Source organism: Rhinatrema bivittatum, chromosome 7, assembly GCF_901001135.1.
Source record: "Rhinatrema bivittatum chromosome 7, aRhiBiv1.1, whole genome shotgun sequence".
NCBI lineage: Eukaryota > Metazoa > Chordata > Amphibia > Gymnophiona > Rhinatrematidae > Rhinatrema > Rhinatrema bivittatum.
The window spans coordinates 105011181-105034260 of record NC_042621.1 but is presented as its reverse complement, the minus strand read 5'-3'; the positions used below and the strand labels follow the sequence as shown (position 1 = coordinate 105034260).

The following is a 23080-nucleotide window of genomic DNA, read 5'->3' as shown; positions in this document are numbered from 1 at the left end:
TTTATTTGATTTATTTATTTGATTTATTTATTTGTGGCTTTTTTATACCAATAACCGTTTACCCATTGCATCAGATTACATGGAACAGTAGGAAAAGAACAATTACCTCGAACAGAGAGTAACATGGTATAAGATATCTAAAAAATGATTAACAAGGGGGAATAACTATGGGAGGTAGTAATACGAATATTAATATTAAGTATAACAATAGTGTAATCCTGTGGTGCGCTGCGTACTAACGTTAGTGATTGGATTGTATTCCGTGTCGTTACATGTGAATTCCGACATCTGTTCGTTGTTTAGCTTTTATCCGGCTTGTGACTTCCCAGCAATCCTAGTTCAGCCTGCCCCCCTCCCTCTCTGGACTGGTTGCTGCCTGTGTCTTGTTATCTCCTTCCTGATGCAGTGCTGTGTATTTAAGTGGTGGAAGGGGGGGGGGGGAGCATTCGTGGAAAATTGGGGGTGGGGGAAGGGGGATGTTTGTGGGGACTTATTTATTGGTGAGTAGATACACACATTTCATAATGCTACCCTTGCTTCCTGTGACCTTGACTCTGGCTCTCTTGCCCTTGCACAACATTTTTGCTCTGCCTTTGCTGTTTCTGAAGATGTGGTCAGGCTTACAGTACCAACCCCATGTCATGTAAAGAGCCCTAAGGGCATGCTGCAAGGTATCGGATGATACTCCACGGGGGTGCACAGTGACCCCTATGTTGTTATCCTCCGAGGGAACTATTTCTTCCCCATGCGCCCATAGTAACATAATAAATGACGGCAGAGAAAGACCAGTTTGATCCATCCGGTCTGCCCAGGCTAGATTCCCTTTCTTTGGTTCCCTATCATTTTACGTAGATAAGCAATGTTTAAACCAACACCGCCTCCCCTCCCTGTCTTTTACTTAGAAAAAAAATGTATTGAAAGTGTCAGAAACCCTCTCTCTCTCTCTCTCTCCAGGGCAATTGCTGGATAAAATGGTGCCCCGGGTGAGGACTGCTTCTGGAAACCCCCCCTTCCCTTCCCTCTGGTGTTTGTGTGCTTGCAGGGTCACAGAGGGACTCAGAAGGGCGTTCTGACGCTCCCTTTGATTTGCTGCCCAGGGCCGTTGCCCTTCTTTCCCACCCCTCGCAATGGCCCTTGTATTTGTCCCAAGCATTTCCAAATTCTGTTTAGAGTGCGGGTCTTCGCCTTCTCTGTCAGTAGCCTCTCTCCGGCACCGTCGTCACTATTTCTGAGTTTTTGCACGACCCAGTATTTAATCCAAACAGCCAGGCCCTCAGCCTTACTGCCCAGTCTTGTAACAATCTACCTAAGCCACCAAAATGTGTGAGGCTGCTGTCCAGAAAGCATCCATCTTCTCCATGCTCAGGTACTGGGACCTGGGACATTTTACATATCCATAAGTGATCTGGAAAAGGGAATGTTGGCTGAAGAGACCAAATTTGCAGACGATGCAAAACGACTCATGGTTGATAAAACAGCAGTGGATTGTGAGGAACTGCAGAAGGATCTTGTGAGACCAAGGAGGCTGGGCATCTGAATAGAAGATTAAAACTCACGTTGAAAAGTGCCCAACAATTACAGGTACACAATGCTGGGTTCTGTACTGGGAGTCACCACCCAGGCAAAGGACCATGCAGTTCTTGTGGGGGAATACATTGAAATCCTCCGCTCAGCATGTGACAACAGTCATAGAAGCAACCAGAATGTTAGGAATGATCCGAAAAGGAATGGAGAATGAAACAGAAAATATCTAATTGCCTCTGCATCGAGCCATGGTGTACCCTGCACCTTGAGTATTGCGTGCCATTCCTGTCATCCTATTTCAAGAAAGACATAGCAGAACTAGAAAAGGTGCAGCGATGGGCAATAAAAATAATAAGAGGAATGGAGCATCTCTCCTAGGATGGGAGGCTACGCAGGTTAGGGCTCTTCAAGTTGGAAAAGGGATGGCTGAGAGGGGACACGATAAAGTTTATAAAATCATGAAGTACGTGGAACAGATAAAGGACGGTTATTTACCCTTTCAAATAATAGTAAAACAAGGCGATACTCCATGAAACTTAAACAACCAGCAGATTTAAAGCACATTGTAGAAAGCACTCTTTCACTCAGCGCATGATTAAACTGTGGAACCTGTTGCCAGAGGACGTGGTCAAGGCAACTAGCAGAGCAGGGTTTAAAAGAGGTTTGAGCAAATTCCTGGAAGAAAAATCCATAAAGCATTATTAGCCAGGCTGACTAAAGAAAGCTATTGCTATTCCAGGGAGCAAGTAACAGGAAGTAGTCTACTTCATGGGATCTGCTGGGTCCTTGCCACCCAGACTAGCCACTATCAGAGACAAAATGCTGGGCTTCAATGAACCTTGGTCTGATCCAGCCTGGCATTTCTTATGATCTTATTGATTTTTGGTTTTAAATTCACCAAATACCCGACTGAGTTCTGTCAATCGGGTCATGAAGGCAACCAAGTCAGCCTTGATAAACCCCTCACCTAACATCATTAATGCCTCGGTTAGAGAAGGAGGAGGTTTTTCCTTCCTCACTTCAGAAACTAGTGGTGTACCCAGTTCTAAAATGCCAAGCTCGGAGATTTTGTTCCCAGTAAATGACTTGCCTTTTCTCAGGAAACTCATTCAGCAGCAACTCAGCTGCTGGAGACAGGGGGCACATTCCCTTGACAACTTCATTCTTGGTCATAAATGGGGAGTGGCTGCAGGGCCCTGGCCAGTAGTCTCTGTCTCCAACAAGCTGGGGACAAGTGCAAACGGATTTCCTCCCAGAGTCAGGGCGTGGGCCCCAGTCCGGTAGAGTGCTTGAGCTCCAGGGCAACGGTTCTTAGGAGCTGCCTTTCCCATGTGGCGCTGTCTTCCAGTTACTGATCTGGCAGAGGGCTCTAGGTGCACATCCCTGTTTCCCTAGGGACTGAGGATCTCCCTGGAAAAACTCCCACTCCCTATGGAGTAGAGGATCCAAGAAGACCCGGCCCTCTTAAAGGGGGATCTCAGCTCGCAAATGTTTTGGCGACAACACCAGGGAGTCCATGGGAGACCTCAGGCAGGCTGCAGGCAGGCCCCCAGAAAGCCCTGGTCGCATAGCAGAGGTTTTCTCCCCAGCGTTTCATTTTTCAAAACAAAACAAAAAAAAAGAAAACCACTGAAATTTTGTTGGTTTTTCTTTCATTCCGTTTTAAAACATAATGGAACAAAATAGGAAATGTCATTGATATTTTCCATTTTGTTTTAGACGCATGCACATCCCTATTGCCCTCCCTATCTCATAGAAACAGATTATATGAAGCCAGGACAATTCCACAAGACCTCTCTCATCTCCCCAATTTCCTTCCCTGTTGCAATACTCCAGATCCTACTTGATCTCCAGCTTTACCCTCACTTGGATCCTCTGTGCTTATCACAAGCTTTATTCAATTCTGGAACTGTTTTTGTCTCCATCATGTTTGTTCCATACATCTATCACTCTTTCTAGGAAGGTATATTTCCTTATGCTACTTCTGAGTCTGTTTTCAGTCCCATAACCATGGTCCCCCTTGTTCTAGAACCTCCTGTTCACTAAAAAAAACAAAAAACAAAAAAAAAATATCCAAAAACAAAAACTTAGCTTTTAAGCATTAGTGAAATATTTAAATGTCTCTATTAAATTTCTCTTCTCAACCACTTTTAAAAAAATCCTCCACCTTGTTAGGGGTGCCTCCCCCTGAATAGAGGGTTACGTAGGAGAAGCGCTGGGGCCATTCATGAGGAGAGCATGTTGTCTGTGAGCGTGGCGTAGGGCCTATGAAAAAAAAAAACCCTTTCATTTTTTATGATTTTTTTTTTTTATTTCTGTCTTGTTATGTTTTGTGAGCCAATGTTTTATGTTTTATGTCGTAAAATTAAAATTATGTACTATGTAGCCATGTAAACCGCTTAGGAATTATGATAAGTGGTCTATACATTTTTAAATAAATAAATACCACACCGAGCCATCCTCCGGTGTCAAGACTGCTCCGCAGCCTAGCTTGGGATCCTCTAAGCATACGATCTGAGCCATGTCAGTGAACTGGAACTGTGCACTTCGGTGTCCTAGGGATGAAAGGGGGATGGGAGGAGCAGAGAGTGACAGCTAAAGAGCCCATGAGTTGTCAAATGTTGAAGAACAGACTGTCCTTCATTTCTAACCTTTTTGAGCGGCCATGGGAGGACATGCCAAGATATATCAAACCTTGAAGCTTAAAGGATTTTAAAAAATGTTTTCATTGCATTTTTCTCCCCATACAGATAAAGAGTCCAAGGCAGAGGAATAAAAAAAATTCCAGTGCGCTAGGATAGTGTCCTCTAGGAAGGAATGGCGTGGGCTGAACTTAGTGTTGGGAACTGTGTAGCGTACGTATGTGGGTATTAGACTGCGGGGGGGAGGGCGTTCTCCTTCTCCCATTTGCAAGGTCTTTGGTTATGGACTTTGTCTAAAAGTTGTGCAAATTCTGCCTTTCTTTGATTTGCAGTTTAGCTGTTAAAGAAGGAAAATCAATAAACCCCACAGTGAAAAAGCTAGAAAGAGAGGAGTTTCCCCTTTAATGTTTGAAATGCTAGATTATGGACAGCTTATATTGGTCAAGCAAGAGGGTAAAGTGATGGTCTCTTGAGAAATTGATAATAAGATAAACCTGTAAGATTCAGGATATTGCAAAAATAGTTTGAAACAAATCAACTTGATTCTGAAACTATAGATCCGCTCCTCCCCAACAGGCACGTGGTGGTGGTGGTGGTGGTGGAGTAGCGGCAGTGGAGGAGGAAGAGAGGCTCCAAGGGAAGAGTGTAATTATGAATGGGTGCATGTGTGTGAGAGAGAATGAATGGGTGCCTGCTTGGGGGTCCGTGTATGTGTCTCTGTGTGTGTGAGAGAGAATGAAGGGGGCCCTTCCTGGGGTCTGTGTGTGAAAGATAATGAATGGGTGCCTGCTTAGGGGTCCGTGTATGTGTGGGGGGGTGTGAGGGAGAATGAATGGGGCCCTTCCTGGGGTCTGTGTGTGAAAGATAATGAATGAGTGCCTGCTTGGGGGTCCGTGTGAGAGAAAGAATGGGTGCCTGGCTGGGGTCTGTGTGTGAAAGATAATGAATGAGTGCCTGCTTGGGGGTCCGTGTGAGAGAAAGAATGGGGCCCTTCCTGGGGTCTGTGTGTGAAAGATAATGAATGAGTGCCTGCTTGGGGGTCCATGTGAGAGAATGAATGGGGCCCTTCCTGGGGTCTGTGTGTGAAAGATAATGAATGGGTGCCTGCTTGGGGGTCCGTGAATGTGTCTCTGTGTATGTGAGAGAGAATGAATGGGTGCCTGGCTGGGGTCTGTGCGTGAGAATGAATGGGGCCCTTGCTGGGGTCTGTGTGTGGGTGTGAGAATGAATGGGAGCATGACTGGGGAGGGGGATTGAGGGAACCAGTGAAGGGCGTGTATATGGATGTGTATGTGAGAGAGTGAGTCGGAATCAGTGTATGTGTATGTGTCAGGGAGCCAGTGAAAATGACTGCATATGTGTGTGGGTGGGGGTGGGTGAGAGAGCATTGTGTGTATGGGAGAGAGCATGTGTGTGTGTGTGTGTGTGTGTGTGTGTGTGTGTGTGGATGAGAGAGAACATGCGTGTGTCTGTGTGAGCGTATGAATATGGGTGGGTGAGAGACAGCATGTGTATGTATGTGTGGGTGAGAGAAAGAGAGCACATGTGTGTGCAGCAACCCAATCTTCCTCTTTCTCTGCTAATCCGTGACAATCTCAGGGCTTCTGGAAATCAAAAATTCCCAGGTATGGAAAGTGGGGAATTTTAAAAAATATTTACCAGTTTTAATTATTGGGTATCATTTGATGTGTCTGTTTTGAGAGATTTTATGGGTGTTTGGAACATTTTTATTTGTTTTTAATTATTTGATGTTATTCTGTTTGTTAATTGTATTGAATTACTCTTTTTATTGGTATTGTTGCTGGTTTGGTCCTCTTATTATGGGGTACACGTGCCACAGTAACTGCCCCCCCCCCCCCCGCTCCGTCAAGGAATTCTAAGGGGGACCCGCTCCCGGCTATGATAAAGCCATTTAAAAACAGTTTGCCCACCCCTGCCATACAGTACCAGAGCCGAGGGGGGCAGCACAAGAACCTCTGGAGAAGATTTAGCTGTCCTGGGAAAAGACTTCTCTTGCTCTATCATCTACTTTCTATGCTACCTTTAGAAGTTGTTCAGTTTAGTACCTGGCCATCTGCAATAGGCATACAGAGTTTTTCTATCAGAGGGCCTGATTTACTAAGGCTTTTCTCCCATTCTGGGTCTATGGGAAAACTACTTGGTAAATGAGGCCCAGACTTACGATAACTTCCCACTGTTGCTAAACCTTTTTCCAGCTTGTAGGATAACTTTTGGCATTTTGGGGATACTTTACCCCCCCCCACCCCCAGCTTTTGGGGAGTGCTCAGGGGGTATAGATATGCTGTTTGAGCATGCTCGGGGGGGATCCCCTCTGGAGAGGAGGGAGTTTTCGGCGGACCTCACGGTTTACCAGTGGAAGATGCTTGAGGCTTTTGAGAGATTCTGAGATTTGGGGGCATTTTTGACCAGGGTCTAACAGAAGGTCCATTTCAGCCCTTTCTGAAAGAGGTGGCTTTCTCTACGGTTTCGACCTGTGATCAGTTAATAGTGGGGCAGAGATTTCTGGACAGAAGAGTTTTGTATCCGGTGGTTTTTGACCAGTTGCCAACAGTGAGGTCATTAACCCCTTGCTGGAGGGAATTTTTTTTTCCAGTCAGTTTGCCCCTGCAACCAGTAAATCTGTGGGGACAGAGGAGAGCTGGGTTTTGAGGAGCTGACCTTGCACTTTTTGAAGGACGGAAATGTTTTTCCCATCTGGTTTATGGTAGTGAAAGAGGAGAAGGAGTAATGGATACGGATTCAGCAAGAGAACAAGGAGCTAGATGAGCTTGCACACTGGATAAAGAGACTGTGGCTTATGTAATCAGGATTTTTATTTTACTGTTCTTGATTTTTGCAATATTAGCATGGATTTTCTGGTTTTGTTTTTTTTAAGTTAAAGTACATTCTCTTTCTGTTGAACACTGCTACTGGCTCCCTGCTGTGGTTTCTGGGGTCTTTCCAACACACTGAACTCTTCTACCATGAGCACCCACTGGTCGGTGATCGAGACGTGAGTGAGACTGAGTGACCGTATTGTTGATTCCCATCACCTCACTGAGGGCCCCGAAGGTTTACACCTCCTTTCTGCAGGTGAACCCCGGCGTCCCAGAAGTTTACGTGCGAGGAAGAGAGATCCAGAACGTTGATAGATTCCAGGAAACTGTGTGGCACCCTCCCTTATTCAGGCTACCCAGCGAAGGGAGGGTCACACATGAATGTGTGTGTTGTGGGAGAGGAGGAGACAACAGCATTAATATGTGCGAGGAGGAGAGAAAGGCAGGAATGTGTTGGGGGGAAGGAGTGTATGTGTGGGGGGGGGGGCATAGTGGGGAGAGAGAAAGGCACGAGTTTTTGAGAAGAGGGATCCCGCACAATCTGATGTGCCCTGGTACAATTCCTCCCGGTGCATCATGGTCCCGACTCTCGATCTGTGAGTTCAAGGATGGACCTTGCTGGTGTTATCTCTGCTTCCTGTAGTTTTTATTTTACTGCCATCTTCATGGCTGTGCTTTGTTTTGTTTTCTGGCTTTTCTTTTTCTTTTAACCATTTTGGAGGAAGTCCTGAGGAAGAGTGGGAGTGGGGGGAAGGCACGGGAGAGAAAGGATTGGGGATTAGGAGCACGCACCCTCGTGCACTGTAAACATAAGGAATACCTTTGGAAACCGTGTGCCCTGCATGGAGTGCTGCGTGCACCTGTGAAACCTTCAGAGAGAAGGGGCTTGCACTGCACTCTCGAGGGCTCTCATCTGTGATGGCCCTTCTTCTAGCCTTTGTAGAAATGTCTCTGGGCATTCTTCTGCCTGTGTATACGACACGTGTCTCTGCAGCTGAATGACTCTGCATATTGTGCGGTCTCTGCATTTATTCAGTTTGGACGTCGTCTTCCCCGGTTTAAAATTTATAACAGTGTGGTATCCCTCTAGATGCAGCTTTGTCATATGTAAAGTGAGACTTTGTTTTGTTGCTGGTTTTAGACCTTTGTTTGCAGAAATCAGTACCAAAGCCAGGCATTCACAAGCAGTGTGTTACAATGTCTTAGGTTTCCCGAGGTGCATAGCCTGAGACTCTGAACTGGAGCTTCTTAACAATCAGAGCCCGAGACACAGCTTCCTGAGATCCTCAGCTTCAACCTGACAGAGGCATTGCTGGGTACCTATAAGACTCAAAGCTCGGGCCCCCTTCCTAATATTTTGATAATCAAACTCAACAATCACAATTATCCCCCACACCCCAGAAAAATCCAGTAAAACCTCAGGAGACTAGTGTAATCGAGATCCTGCTGGCCTTATGGAAGCAATTTTATAACAACACGCATAAGTCACCTGATACTTTTGTGCACAAATTGCACCAATTTTCAAAGCGGAGTTACGCACGTAAGTCCACTTTGAAAGTTTTCTGGGTAAAGTTACCCACACACCCCTGCTATTTGGTGTGCACAGTTTTGCTGAGAGAATTCACGTGCATATATTTTTTGCATCACAAAGTGTGTGCGGAACTTGACGCCGGCCCCTAGAACACCTGTCACCTATGCACATAATTTTGCATGCATATTGATCACACTGTTTTCTAAAAGGATCATTTCTGTGGATAAAAGCACTACTTTGAGAACTACCCTTCTGATATGCACCAAGCACACAGATAAACACACTGCAAGAAGCCAAAAGAAATGCACCATACTGGTTAATTCTTACACAATCAGTCGTGTGCTGTCATTTTCTTATCAGGGTCTCTCATCAGCTCTGTTCTACTTGGTGAAGATACTCCTTGTTTCCACAAAGCTATTTAACCTTCTGCCACATTGCTGACAGGAACATCAAGTGTTGGACCGGCTCCATTTTGGCTTTTGAAAAAACAAAGGACAGAGATTGCATTACATGCTAATATTGACATTTTTCAGAGGAGTTTCAATTGTGGTCAGGGCTTTGTACTGGTCCTACTCGATATCTCCACAGCTTTTGATACAGTAAACCATCAGAAACTATTGTATAGGCTGCAGGACTGTGGGAAACCTCTACTCAAATGGTTTGACTAATGGTAACTCTATGAGTTCTATCGGGTCTGATAATTCTTTTGTGTAAGTATCCCCCAACGCTTGGCCCTATCAACTGCGCTATTCAACATCTACATGGCTCCTCTTTGCAAATTTTTGGGTGGACTCTGTGTGGGGTTATCACAGGCTGGGCCTGGGGGGGGGGGGAGGTGAGGGGGTAGCTTTTTTGATCGCCTCAGCACACCGGGCCAATGATTTCAATGTGTCATAGTGGATAATACATTGAAATTGTCGGCCCAGTGTGCTGTGGCAATCAAAGAAAAGCAAACAGAATGTTAGGAATTATTAGGAAGAGAATGGAAAATAAAACGGAGGATGTCATAATGCCTCTATATCGCTCCATGGTGAGACTGGACCTTGAATACTGTGTACAATTCTGGTCACCGCATCTCAAAAAAGATATAGTTGCACTGGAGAAGGTACAGAGAAGGGCAACCAAAATGATAAAGGGGATGGAACAGCTCCCCTATAAGGAAAGGCTAAAGAGGTTAAGGCTGTTCAGCTTGGAGAAGAGACGGCTGAGGGGGGATATGATAGAGGTCTTTAAGATCATGAGAGGATTAAAAGGGTAGAGGTGAATCAGTTATTTACTCTTTCAGATAATAGAAGGACTAGGGGGTACTCCATGAAGTTAGATTATTCTTTTGCACTCAACACATAATTAAGCTCTGGAATTTGTTGCCAGAGGATGTGGTTAGTGCAGTTAGTGTAGCTGGGTTTAAAAAAGGTTTGGATAAGTTTTTAGAGGAGAAGTCCATTAACTGCTATTAATCAAGTTTACTTAGGGAATAGCCACTGCTATTAATTGCATCAGTAGCATGGGATCTACTTAGTGTTTGGTTACTTGCCAGGTATTTGTAGCCTGGTTTGGCCTTTGTTGGAAACAGGATGCTGGGCTTGATGGACCCAGCATGGCAATTTTTTTCTTTTCTTTTATTATCTATTTATGCATTTTTACAAACATAATTATCAAGTAACATTACTTGAGCGGAAATACAGGTGATACAGTTATACATTTCACAATACTTAAGCACAATCAAGAAAAGAAACATTTTTATGTGACACACCTGTTTTACAAGCCCCCAAAATTGAGAATCCAAGATTACACAATTTAAGGAAATCACAAATCCAAAGAAATGTAGCTATAGGACAGCTTAGTTATTGGAGATCTATTCCATTTTATGAGCGCTTCATTCAGGGCCTGGTGAAGAGCTGAACTGCGGTCTATCCCTGCTAACCAAAACCTCTGTTAGCTAAGATGGCTGAAAAAAAACATATGATTATGTTTTATTAGGCATTTACACGGAAATTTTAATATGAAAAACATTCCCAATTGGACCACTTTGGGTTTAAGCAATAGAAATTGTCTCCTGCGTTTTTTGGACTGCCTAGACAAGTCCGGAAACATTTGAATTTTACAATTCAAAAACAACTCTGAACGATTTGAGAAATACTTTTTGAACACCCAGTCTTTATCAGACTCTAATAGGAAAATCTCGATCAATGTTGATGGTCTCGCCAGATTACTATCAGATCCTTCCAACACTGCAGAAATATCAGTGTTTGGTGTTTCTACTGGCTGTAGTTCCTGCATGGCATCGTTATTATCTGCCCTCGTGACTTTCTTCATTGATGGAAGATAGTAAATCTTAGAAACTACTGCCAATGTTGACTCGGGAATTTTCAAAACTTCCAAAAGATTTCGCCGCCACAACTCACTCGGTGAGGTCATTGGGAGCTCTGGGAAATTAATACATCAAAGGTTTTTTACCCTTGAAAGATTTTCCATGTTCTCAATTTTAAACTGTAATGACTGATTTTCTTTAATGAGCACTTGTAAATCTGTGACTTTCCCCATTTCCAGTTTTACAGCTTCCAAGTCTCTCTTCACATGACCAGCTTCTTCTTCTATATTATCCACTCTGACTTTCATTTCTTTTACAGATTTCAAAAAGCGAACCAACTTGCATTTCCATATTTTCATTTACATCATTTATTGCTTCCCATATGGTTTCCAAAGGAAAAGTTTGCGGTCTTTACCAGAGTTTTAAATTGGAGAGGAAACGTTACAGTCAAGCTCTCTCCTGGTCCTGAAGCCGCCGCTCTCATGGCTGTCTCGCCTGCGTTCAGTATGTTGGCTTGTACCGAGGGGTTTTACTGCAGGCCAGCGTGCCTCGGTAGGGTTTCCACCTGACTGCCTTCTCCCAGCAGTCCCTGTCCCCCTCGCTCCCGCTGCAGCCTCTCAGCTGGATTCACTGGCGGTGATCCCTCTCCGGGGGATAAGGATGTCATTAGTTCTAGAGCAGAGGTAGGCCCTTCTTCCCTCCACCTTCCGCTCAGCGAGCTCTCGCCCCCATTATCCGTCCTACGACGGACATGGGCATCCATCGGGCCCACTATCGGAGGAACCGGTATGAACTCCGAGGCCAGGCGCTCCTTGGCCCTCCTTTTGCGGGCAGAATGCGGCATTAAAGTCGTTAGATATTACCGAGGAAAGAGGAGCGCTTGTGTCCGTCACGCCGCCGGCGCCATCTTGGAATCCTCGGGATGGCAATTTCTTATGTTCTTATCTATATGGCTCCTCTCTGCAAAACTTTGGGTGGGCTCTGTGTGGGATATCACAGGCTGCGACTGGGGGGGGGGGGGAGGTGAGGGGGTGACTGCCTTGGGTGTCAATCCCAAGGGGGTGTCTTCAGCAAGGCTGCTTTTTCCTATGGGCATAAGCACACAAGGCTCTGTCCCAATGACTCTATTGGCCAGTGCCCAAAGTCTCAGGCAGTACAGAGCAGCCCTCTGCTTCCTACTCCAGCCCCTTCCTTCTCAGGCAGCATGCAAGGAACTGGATGGGGTAGATGTGGCCTAGAGTAGACAGAGCACAGTGCAAAGCAAAAAGAATCCTCCTTAATCCAGCCCCTTCTTCTCTCTTGACACCCCCCCCCCCCATATGCAGGAAACTGAAAGGGGAGGGGGAACTGGAGAGGACAGGAGAAAAAAAATAATTCAGTTTTTATCTGCATGATTCCATTTCTACTTTGTGATCCCTTATTCAGTATTTGGTGAGGGTCTGTCTGTGTGACGGAGGTGAAGTATTCTGCTAGCATGTAGGTTCTGTGTAGGGATTTGCTGTAATCCAGCTTGTTCTGTTTTCCCATTAGAAGGTGCATTGGTGTTTTAGGCCCAGGTGGAATATTTGCAGTGTTGCCTTTTCATGCAGGGTGTTGCTGTTTGAGTTCTGGGATTTAATGCTGTGTGGTATAGCAGGTTTACCGTATAGGTTCTGAGTGAATTTTTTCAGGGTTTGTGTGTTACTTCACAAAGTGCCCGGTAATTCGAGGGACTTTGTGTCACCATAACTGAAGTGACAACATAATTTGAATGTTCTTCCTATGCTGAGTTGTAAAGGGAAAAAATTCCAGTTCTGTCCAGCCAGCCATTTCAGCAATTATCTTCAATGTAGTATGACTGCGTGTCCATGTCCCACATAGAAATTTGAGATTGGCTAACAAAGCCCTCCTAACCATCCCTTCTGTTAGGACAGCTAGACTAACCCAAGTTAGAGAACGGGCATTGTCCTTAGCAGGACCTATTCTATGGAACACCATGCCCGTAGAGATTAGACTATAGAGAGATTTCAAACTTTTTAAAAAGGGTTTAAAGACTTGGCTTTTTAAACAAGCATTTTACAAAGAGAACGGAGAATAGAACAGAAAGGTTAAAACAGGCAGTAGAACATCAGCACAAAGCACTTAGCTCAAATGAGCAGAGTTTATTATGTTACTCTAACGCTAACATAAGAGAAACTATACAGTTCCAAGAGAGCTATACATGCAAATAAAACTGATAAGAACATAAGAAAATGCCATACTGGGTCAGACCAAGGGTTCATCAAGCCCAGCATCCTGTTTCCAACAGTGGCCAATCCAGGTCATAAGAACCTGGCAAGAACCCAGAAACTAAGTCTATTCCATGTAACCATTGCTAATGGCAGTGGCTATTCTCTAGGTGAACTTAAAAGCAGGTAATGGACTTCTCCTCCAAGAACTTATCCAATCCTTTTTTAAACACAGCTATACTAACTGCATTAACCACATTCTCTGGCAACAAATTCCAGAGTTTAATTGTGCGTTGAGTAAAAAAGAACTTTCTCCGATTAGTTTTAAATGTGCCCCATGCTAACTTCATACATGTATAAAAGGTCAAGATTTGTTACATTCATCAAATAGCCTTATTATGAAACTATGTAACCGAACCTTAATGGCACGCTTATAAAACGTATTAACATATTCAAGTCCCGACATTACTATTTCTGCATTTTTGTAAACCGTTGTGATGGTATATAAACGAACGACGGTATAGAAAAGATTTTAAATAAAAACAAATAAATAAATAAATAGATGGTAAATTTAGGTATTTCTTGGGATCTTTTTTTTTTTTTTTCCAGTTTATCTCCAAAAATCACAGAACACATACTCATACACTATAAAATTATTTCTGAAACATATATTTTACAAAACGCAGTTTAATATTTAAAAGTATGATGATTTTACAGGATTGTTCTAGGAAGGGTTGTGGTGGGGACATAATGATAGTTGAGTTTAATTAGAAAACTCGGGGGGAGCCTATGAGCCTGAAAATTTATTGAGGAGGGTGTGCAAGGTTGAAGGGCCGAGGGAAGTGGTTCTGGGGGACCCCCAGCCACTCGGGTTTTCAGGATAACTGCAATAAATAAGCTTGTGTAGGAGAAAGCTAGGGCTGCCTCATGGCTCACTGGCCCTGTGCTGCTTCCAAATTTCTTCAGCTATTGCCGCTGCCACTGCGGAAAGATCTACGGCACTGCATCCCGAGGAGCACAGGAGAGAGGAGAGACGGAAAGAGGGAGAGGAAGGGGGGTGGGGGTGGGGGGAAGGGAGCCAATGAAAGGACTGCTGCTCTGCAGTAGATTAGGGAGCAGCTGCTGGGAAGAGTGGTGGAGAAGGGTCAGCAGGGAGTGGAGAAAGAGGAAGATCTAGGGCAAGTGGTAGGGGGGGTGCAGGGCAAGGTGTTTGGGAGGAAGAGTGGGACTCAGGGCAAGTGGTAGGGGGGATGAAATAGGAAGATTCAGGGTACAGAGTGCAATGGGGAGATAGGGGGATACAGGAGAAGGAGGCAGAGGCAGATTGGCCTATCACAGCTTTGGGCATGCCCCGGTGGGCCGATATGGCCAATCACCTGGGTTGGGGGTTGGTCACAGAGGCCCATGCTCGTGGGGCCACGGCGACCAACACCAGCCCTGTAGTAGCAGTTTCGGAGAGCTAGAACCTCCCCCGAGGCTCTCCGTGGTCTGCTTCCTAATTTTCAGGGTGGAGGCGGAAGCAGCATGGGACCTATTTTTTTACTCTCCTCCCCAACTGGCGGTGTAGCAGCATGCTCCCTGCTCGCCTCAGGCACCCCTCCCCCTGTAGCACCTCGGTGGTAGGAAGCTCTCTCGTGGCTTCTCCACACATCTCTGCTGTTATCTCTTCCTCTACCGGCAGAAGGCAGCCAGCAGATGTCCCGTGCCACTGCCTCACTGCTGTCTGCAAGCCTCCCACTGCTGTCTGCCACAGGCACCTCCCTTGCGCTCAGCCACAGCAAAATATAACCCTAACACATACACACACACACACACACACCAGTATTGCGGCCTTTCAGTCCTCCTTTTCCTACACCATGGGGCACTTCCAGGATTATCAAACAGACAGCCCAGCCTGGAACCCTCCCCTAACCAGGATAAGTAAAAGCATTTTCTTTTTAATTCAAAGGCTGGGGGGTGAAAAATGAGTGAGTGTGTGTGAGCAAGCATGCACATGTGTGAGTGAGCAAGCATGAGTGTGAGCATCCGAGTTCATATGAGCAAAGAGTGCCTGTGTGGGAGAGTGCGACCAAGGTGCATATGCGGGAGCATGAAAGAGCCATGTGTGAGAGCGTGAATGTGTGGGAGCTTGTGAGTGTGCACGTGAGAGAACATGCATGTGCGCATGAGTGTGTGAGAGAGCGTATCAGAGAGCGTGCATGTCTGGGAGCATGTCAGAGAGTGCATTATGGAAGCATGGGAATGAGCAAGCAGGAGAACATGTGTCTGGGACCATGCATGTGAGAAAGTGTGTATGTCAGAGATAGTATGTGTGCGAGATCATGTGAGCAAGCATGCATGAATGTGACTCTGAAAGACCATGTGTGCATATGTGAGTGTATGTGTCAGTGAGTGTGAGTGAGCACATGAGAGAGAGACGTGAAAGTTTATGCATCTTCTCCCTCTTTCAGCCCCTTACTGATCCACAACAATCTCTCGGTGACTAGAATAAAAAACTCCCAGGTATTGAGAGCTGGGGATTTTGTTGTATCTTTATTAGTTTTAATTATTGTTTGATGTTGTAAAATATGGTGATGTTTCTGTTTTTTTCCATTGCATTGCATACAGAATCTGGCTTGTGGTTTCCAGTTCAGTTTTTCTCTGCACATTTCTTTTTATACTTTATGGTCACTTTAGTCAGTATTTAGTGAGGGTCTGTCTGTATTTTGCATGTGTGACTGAGGTGAGGTATTCTGCTAGCATGTGGCTTCCATGTAGGATCTATAGCAGCCTGACTTGTTCTGTTTTCCTAGTAGAAGGTGTATTGGTGTTTTAGGGTTTGGTATAATATTTTCAGTGTTGCATTTTCAAAGGTAGGGTTGTCACTGTTTAAGTGCTGACAGTTGGTGCTGTTTTGATGAGGGATTTTTATTATATTGTAATTGTAATTCAGTTTACTCTTGGCTTTCTGAGGGTCAAGCCCATTACCAACACGCAATATAATATGCCTAATGCCGTATGGATTCCAAGTATCTTTTTTGTTTTTTTTTTTGCAGGGTTTTCTGGTTGGCAACACAGCAGTGCATGTAAATATAATATATATGTTGTGATATTTTTACCTTGAAGAACTGTACTTTGACTGTCCTTTTCCATATAAAATCTGATATTATAAATTCATGATTTTTAATTGTGTGTGTTAGGAGCAAGGCAGGGGAGGGAGGGGACAAGGTTGTAAGGTTCGACTAGGTCACCTAATATCCTTGTACCAGCGCTGACTGCACTGGCTCCATGTGGGACCGCGGGATTCCATCTGGAGCTGTGCCACTTTGGGTCAGTGGCTCTCCCCATTCTTGGCCAGGGCTCAATTTTTCTTTTTCTTACAGCCCTGGAGGAACAGTGTGGATTAGTTCTAGCTCCCCTGGAGTAGGTAAGCAGAAGAGAGCGTGGGGAGCGATAAAAGCACAGACTCTATGAGGCACACAGCCAACGGGATAGTGCCCTGGAGTGATGGTGGTGGTAGGGCATGGAGACGTGGGCTACAGCCAAAGAAAGGGAGGGGGTGAGCCAGGAGAATATGCCTGTGCAGGGTTGGGGAGCTTCTGTCGGAGGTGGCTGGGCTGCGCTCTGGTTGTGGAACCTGCGAGCCTCCTGGAGAGTGGTGGGGTCAAGAAGGGCGGAAATGGAAAAGGGAGGGGACAGCTGCAGACTGGGGAAGGGCTTGCAGCAAGGAAAAAAACCTTTACATACTGGCATGGCAGTGCTCACTAATGAGCAGCAGCATAACAGGGGAATGTGCCTGTCAGAGACAGCCCCCCTGCACACACACACACTTTGTGACTGTGAGAGTGTGTGTGTGTGTGTGTGTCTCTCTCTGACACAGAGAAACACTCTCTCTCTCTTCCTCTCGCTCTGTAACACAAAGTCACACCCACACACTAAGAGCAAAAATGTGTGTGCGTGTTTGTGTGTCTTTGGGTCACAGAGAGAGAGATAGACTCATACACACACTCTCAGATACAGACAAAGTGGGTGTTTGTGTCTGAGAGAGACTGTGTGTGTGTTTGTGTGTGTGTGTGTGTGTGTGTGACTGACACTGGCTGGCAGTGTGGTTATCTCAGTTGCCAAATGGATCAAAAGCTGATTGATTGGCAAGAGACTTTAACACCAGACCAGGAATCCAGGATCTCTCTCTCTCTCTCTCTCTATAGAGATATTTATGTACATGAGAGATGTAACCCAAACTTGCGGGGGGGGCCCAGTTAATGGAATGGGTGGAAGAGGGACTGCAGCTCGGTTTGCTTATCCCTGGTCTAAGCTGTGTTCTAATACTTAGTTATTTAGGAAATTGATGTTGGAGACTTTTTTAACTCAAGTCATCCAAGCTCCAGGTCACATGATGTACCCCTCAAAGGTTAGAATAGTTGGGCCTGGTTTTGGGAGCTGTTGAAGCATGCACTGCAGGAAAAGTGCACAAGAGACTCAGACGGATACCCCAATGGACTGGTCTTGAAAAAAATCCCCCCCCCCCCCCCCCGGCTGATATTTTCTTAAAATCTGCCCCTGGAAGGTGGGGAGAGGAGGAGTAAGGGACTGCTGGGCATAGGTTGTGGGATGCTGGGTAGGAGGGGAGAGAGAGAGATAGAGAGGAGCGCTTTGCTGAAGTTGCCCCCTCTATAAGGACAGCTGTGTCTTTGCTGCTAAGGGAGAAAGCGCTGTCAGAGCAGACACTGGTAGGTGAACGGTGGGGGGGGGGGGGGATGGGGCGTAATTCTAAATATGTGCCCCCAGGGGCAGAAAAAGCCGGTCCCAGTTCTGGGATGTCATGGGTGTAACCCGGGCACTTCTCGGGTTACCAGGGAGCCCTGGGTGTTTGGTAGTGACAGCGTCAGCCAGTCGGAGGAGGATGGAGGATTTGGGGGGGGGGTCCGTGCAGACGCAGCCCCTCCTTCTGCGGGGGTTGCCATGGCCATGTAACCGGGCTGCCCTTGCCTCAGCTCGGGAGGCAGGCCTTCGGGTTTGCTACTGAGTACAGAATTTTGTTATTTTACAGGCCCAGCCGGTGTCAGCCAGGCAAGCCCTGCTTGGTGGTCCAGGCCAGGGTCAGGAGGGGCTCCTTTCCAGTACACGACCAGTCTGGTTGGGTTATTCCCCCCCCCCCCCACCCGGGTCACTTTTTGGAACTTTTACTCTTTAAGTACTGGGGCCTCTCTGGAGCCTGTTCAGAGCCTGGCGCAGGGGATGGGGAACCCTGGGTTTGGGCCTGGGCAGGGTTTGAGCCTCGGTGAGGGAGGGGGGCGTAAGTGACCTGCTGGGAACCACCCCAGAGGCTTTCTGAGTTTTGTAAACCTAAATTTCAAGATCCAGGTTGGACGTTCTGACTGCCCTTCCGTCCTGCTCCCGGGGTTCCTCCCTATCGGAGATCCAAAAGAAAGACAAGAACAAGGACTGCAACAGTAACCGAGATTAATCCAACAAACTGTGAGTAAAGGCAAAGCCTGCCATGCAAGAAGTCACCCAACCGGGGCTTCCAAACCCTGGGGAGAGAGAGAGGAGTTTATCTCTCTGGGCAGAGACTGCAACAAAATATCCTTTGCCAGTTGGAGGGGGTGGTCCTGTCCATGAAAAGGACCTCCTGCCCACCTGGGGATCCTATTTTTCCAAGCCCTGGAGGGTAGGAATTCCCCTGGCTGGCGTTTGACCTTCCTGCATAGATTGAATAGGACATTGTGATAAGAGGACTCATTGTGCCGCTGTGAATTAAGATTGTGCCAGTTTTCATTCATTTGGACACTAACCCAGGGACTCCAGTCTTTCTTTGGCACACCCAGCCCGCTGTGGGACAGACAGACATTGGTTGCTCCAGGGAAAAAATAAAAGGAGACACGGAAGCCACCCTTAGCACTTGGGGCCTTGGTCGTCACCTCCCCCACAACTCAACCAAGGATCCAGGCCCTGGAAGGAAGAGTCAGTGTTCAAGCGAGCCTGGGAGGGTTCCTGTCCCCACGAGAACAGCAAATATTTTTATGGCCTCATCGGGGAGCAGTCCGCACCCGGAGTTGGGGGTTACATCTGTATGCAGCCGATATACAGATTTTGTTCCTGTCTCATCGTCTTGGGCCACTACTTTTTAGCTGGTTTCCTTATGTTTGTCAGCAGTAAAAAGGTGGCTAGGACACACAGTGGTCTAACTTTGAATCTGAGTAAAACTGAGGTAATGATTCTGCAGAGGTCAAGTAGAACCAGTAATCCTGTGTCTAAGACCCCTTTCTCTTGTAAGTTTGAAGACTCTGCTATTTCAGTTGTTGCACAGGTCAAAAGTCTAGGAGTTTGCATGAATAATGAGTTAATATCCAGGCTTAACAAAAAGGGCACCTATTACGCCAGTGCTACAGGAACTACGTTGGCTCCAAGTGAGTACTAGGGCTGCTTGCCTGGTTCATAAGATGGGTAGCGCCTCAGAGGCCCTTCCAAGGATGAATTCCATGTTGCACATTCCTAATCCTTCAGGGGCTCTGAGGTCCTCCCAGAGAGGACTCCTGGAGGCTCCATCACTGCACGTTTATGTGAGACTCGGGGAAGGTGCTTTTCAGTGGCCGCCCTTGACCTGTGGAACTCTTTACCGGAAGCTGTGTGTTTAACAAAATGCACAGAGTCTTTTAGGAAGATGCGAAAGACTTTCCTTTTCCTACTGGCATTTACTGAGGCTGTCTGAGTGACTGGGAGTTTATGGAGCTTAGTGTGAATTCTGATTGCTTATCTTTGTTTTGTTTTGTTTTTTTTTATTTTACTTTACAACTGTCTGTCTGATTTTACTATGAACATTTTTCTTTGTAAGCCGTTCAGAGCCATGGTTATTGGGTGGCACAGAAATATTATAAATGCATAAATAAAATTTAAAAAATCTCTCCAGAGGACAACTAATAAATGATAGGACTTCTGGTTATGGGCTGCTAAAGGCAGGTCACACGCTTGTGGATCTCCCTCCCTTTGACTCATTTATCTTGTCAAGGTGACTATTTCATCAATATTGTGCACCGATTCCTGATATCCAAAGACATGAGAAAGATCCCTTCCCATATTTTGGGCAGATCAGCCTTCCTGTTCCAAGTGTTCTCCCCGCTGACGGAGACCAGAGAAAGTAGGTCTGTCAGAGGAACACCTGACTAATAAAGAGCAGTTAGTTGGACAAGATCCCTTTTCTATGGATGGGGGCTGAAATGATCTAGAACATAGTAAATTGCACGGCTGCTAAAATTACTTCTAGCCTTGATAATGAAGCTCGAATCAGTGTTCGGTGGGGGTAGGGGTGGATTTTGGGGGATGGGAGGGGACCAGCTTGGCTTGCTACAACGTATACTTAGGGATGTTTGTTTTCAGTTTTTACTTTATTTTTCCTGAAAATTTCAATGTTTAACAAAAAAAAACCAAAAGAAAAATCAGTGATAAAATGACTATTCTACTGATTTTTTACCTGTGTTATTCTAAAATCATTTTTTCATTGAATATCAGGCTCCATGAGACTAATTCAGAATCAATGTGTGTGTGAAAAGAAAGTGAACCTCTAATTTTGAAGCACAATTACGATTAAATTTTAAAATGCCGGGGTGTGTAAAAACCTGGAGATATGAGCGTGGCCGGGCCACGCACGAGCCGCGGGAATTTTTTTTTAAAGGCCATGTGCGTATCTCGTGCTATGCGCTGAAGAACGGCTCGATTCAAAAGGTGCGGGGCGAGGGTGGGCCATGAGTGGGCTGGGACAGCATCAGCTGAAGCGCGCACCGGCAGCCGGCCGGCCTGTGCAACTTACTGCCACTTGGGAGAGCAGGTAAGTATAAAACCAACAACAACAAAAAAGCTAGCTAGAGGGCTTTTAGGGGTCAGGGCGGAGAGTGGAAAAGGGAGGCAGGGTAAGTTGGGGGTTAAGGAAGTTCCCTCCCAGTCCGTTTCTTTATTGGAGCGGACTGGGAGGGAACCGGGGAAGGCCCTATCGCAATGCCGTGCACTTCTAAGAAAATATGCACGGGCATGTTATAAAATCGGCGAGTCCGTGTGCGCGAGCAGGGAACCACACGCACGTGGCCACCTGCGCGCTGGTTTAAAAATCTACCTTATAGTTGGCTAATTAGAATTGGGTACTTAAATAATTGAGTAACAAGTAAATCACCCTGCAGTATAAATCTGCATGGCTGAGTTTGGTCATCCTGTGCTATATAAATGTCCAATAGGTTTTCAGTTTGGTCTTTGCCATAAAAGTTAGTGGGAATTCTTCATATCATAGTCAAAAGAAATTTCAGAGGACTTACAAAGAGTAGTTGATGCCCATCTGTCTGGAGAGGGTTACAAGACCATTTCTAAACATTTGTGATTCCATCCAGCCATTGTCAGATAGTCTACAAAAAAAAAAAAAAACTACAGTGACTCTACCCAGGAGCAGTTTTCCCACCAAGATCACTCTAAAAGCAAATTAGAAAATCATCCATGAAGCCACAAAGAACCCCACACCAACATCTAAAGGCCTGCAGGCTTCTCACAGCTGATATGAGGCATCATGCACCAAACATCAGGAAAGAAATGAACGGGAATGGTGCTCATGAGAGGATAGCTAGGAAGAAACCATTGCTCTCGAAAAGGGACATTGCTGCCTGCCTCCGGTCCGCCAACGAGCATCTGGATGACCCATAAGACTTCTGCAGTAGTGTTCACTGGACACACGAGTCAAAAACTGAACTTTTCAGTCACAATAACAAACATTTTGTTTGGCAAGAAGGAAACACTGCTTTTCGGAATAAGAACCTTGTCCTGACTGTAAAAGCACGGCTGTGGAGGTATCATGGTGTGAAGCTGATCTGCTGTATCAGAACCTGGATGTCTTGCCTTCACTGTCAGAACCAGGAATTCTGCTTTGTATCGGAACATTTTACAGGCGAATGCTAGGCCATCCGTGAGCGAGCTGAAGCTGAGCTGAAAGTGGGTCATGCAGAAAGACAAATATATCTACTGCAGAATGGCTGAAAAAGAAGAGATTTCGTGTTTTGGATTGGCCAAGTCAAAATCCCAGTCTGAACCCCATTGAAATATTGTGACAAGGCCTGAAACGAGGTGTGGATGCAAGGAAATCCTCAAATATCAGCGCTGAAACAGTTCTTGCTATAAATTATAAGCAAATGCTATGCCTAGGGGATGCTGGAAGAAAGGAAGCAAGGCCTTGCTGGGGAAAAAGTGGGCGGAGCCAAGTCGGGCTGCTGCTGCTGGTTTACTAAATCTTCTCTTTTGTGAGTGAATGGCTGATGCCAATGGTGATGCCAGAGGTGGGCTGAGGTGAAGATTTCTGAAATGGGCCAAACCTTTTCAAGGGCGATGTGAGACATTGATAACAGTGACTGGAAACATTTAGCTGAAGTTTTTGCTGCTCAAGTTAGTGCCATCAGTTTCTAAATGAAGGGTTCATGTGCTTTTTTTTATATAAAGATACTTGCTGTTGAATTCTTTTGAGGAATATATAATCAAAATATATTCTTTTGGTCTCAGTTATTTATTCAGTGAGGTTATTTTTCTCTGTGATCAGGGTTTAGATTCAGATCTAATCATGTTTTCAGTATAAATTGTGCAACGTTACGGACCACCCTAGGAGATTCACATACTTTCTCTCAGCCCTGTGGGAACATTTGCCAAAATCCACCTGCAGCTTCTAGCAGGGAGAACACTTTGACTCCTGACAGTCGTCATACGGTATCTTTTAATATAGGAAGGGCATACTTTTCTCTTTCTATGCCTTCACTGAGTATTTTTCAAATCTACACAGAGTCAGATTTGGCTGCTCTTCTTCAGAACCGGTACCACTGGAGCACACTAGGCAGTAGGTTCTGTCATTTTCTCAATATTTCTATTTTGTTCCATTCCTTCAATCCCTCCTGCATCTTTGGGAGCACCAGAATTCGGACTCCTTATGTTGTAACTAAGTCAAGGAACATACCTGGACTTTCTGAAACTCAGCATTCAGTTTTGTTAAAGCTATGAAGCAGACCAATCTACAGACCATTGCGGCTTGC

The 23080-nt window shown here is 45.7% G+C and overlaps 1 protein-coding gene across 2 annotated transcripts in view; it reads left to right on the top strand.

Moving 5' to 3' along the window:
- The window catches only part of LCAT (lecithin-cholesterol acyltransferase), an 85239-nt gene that overhangs the window by 784 nt on the left and 61375 nt on the right, over window positions 1-23080 (top strand). The window lies entirely within an intron of this gene.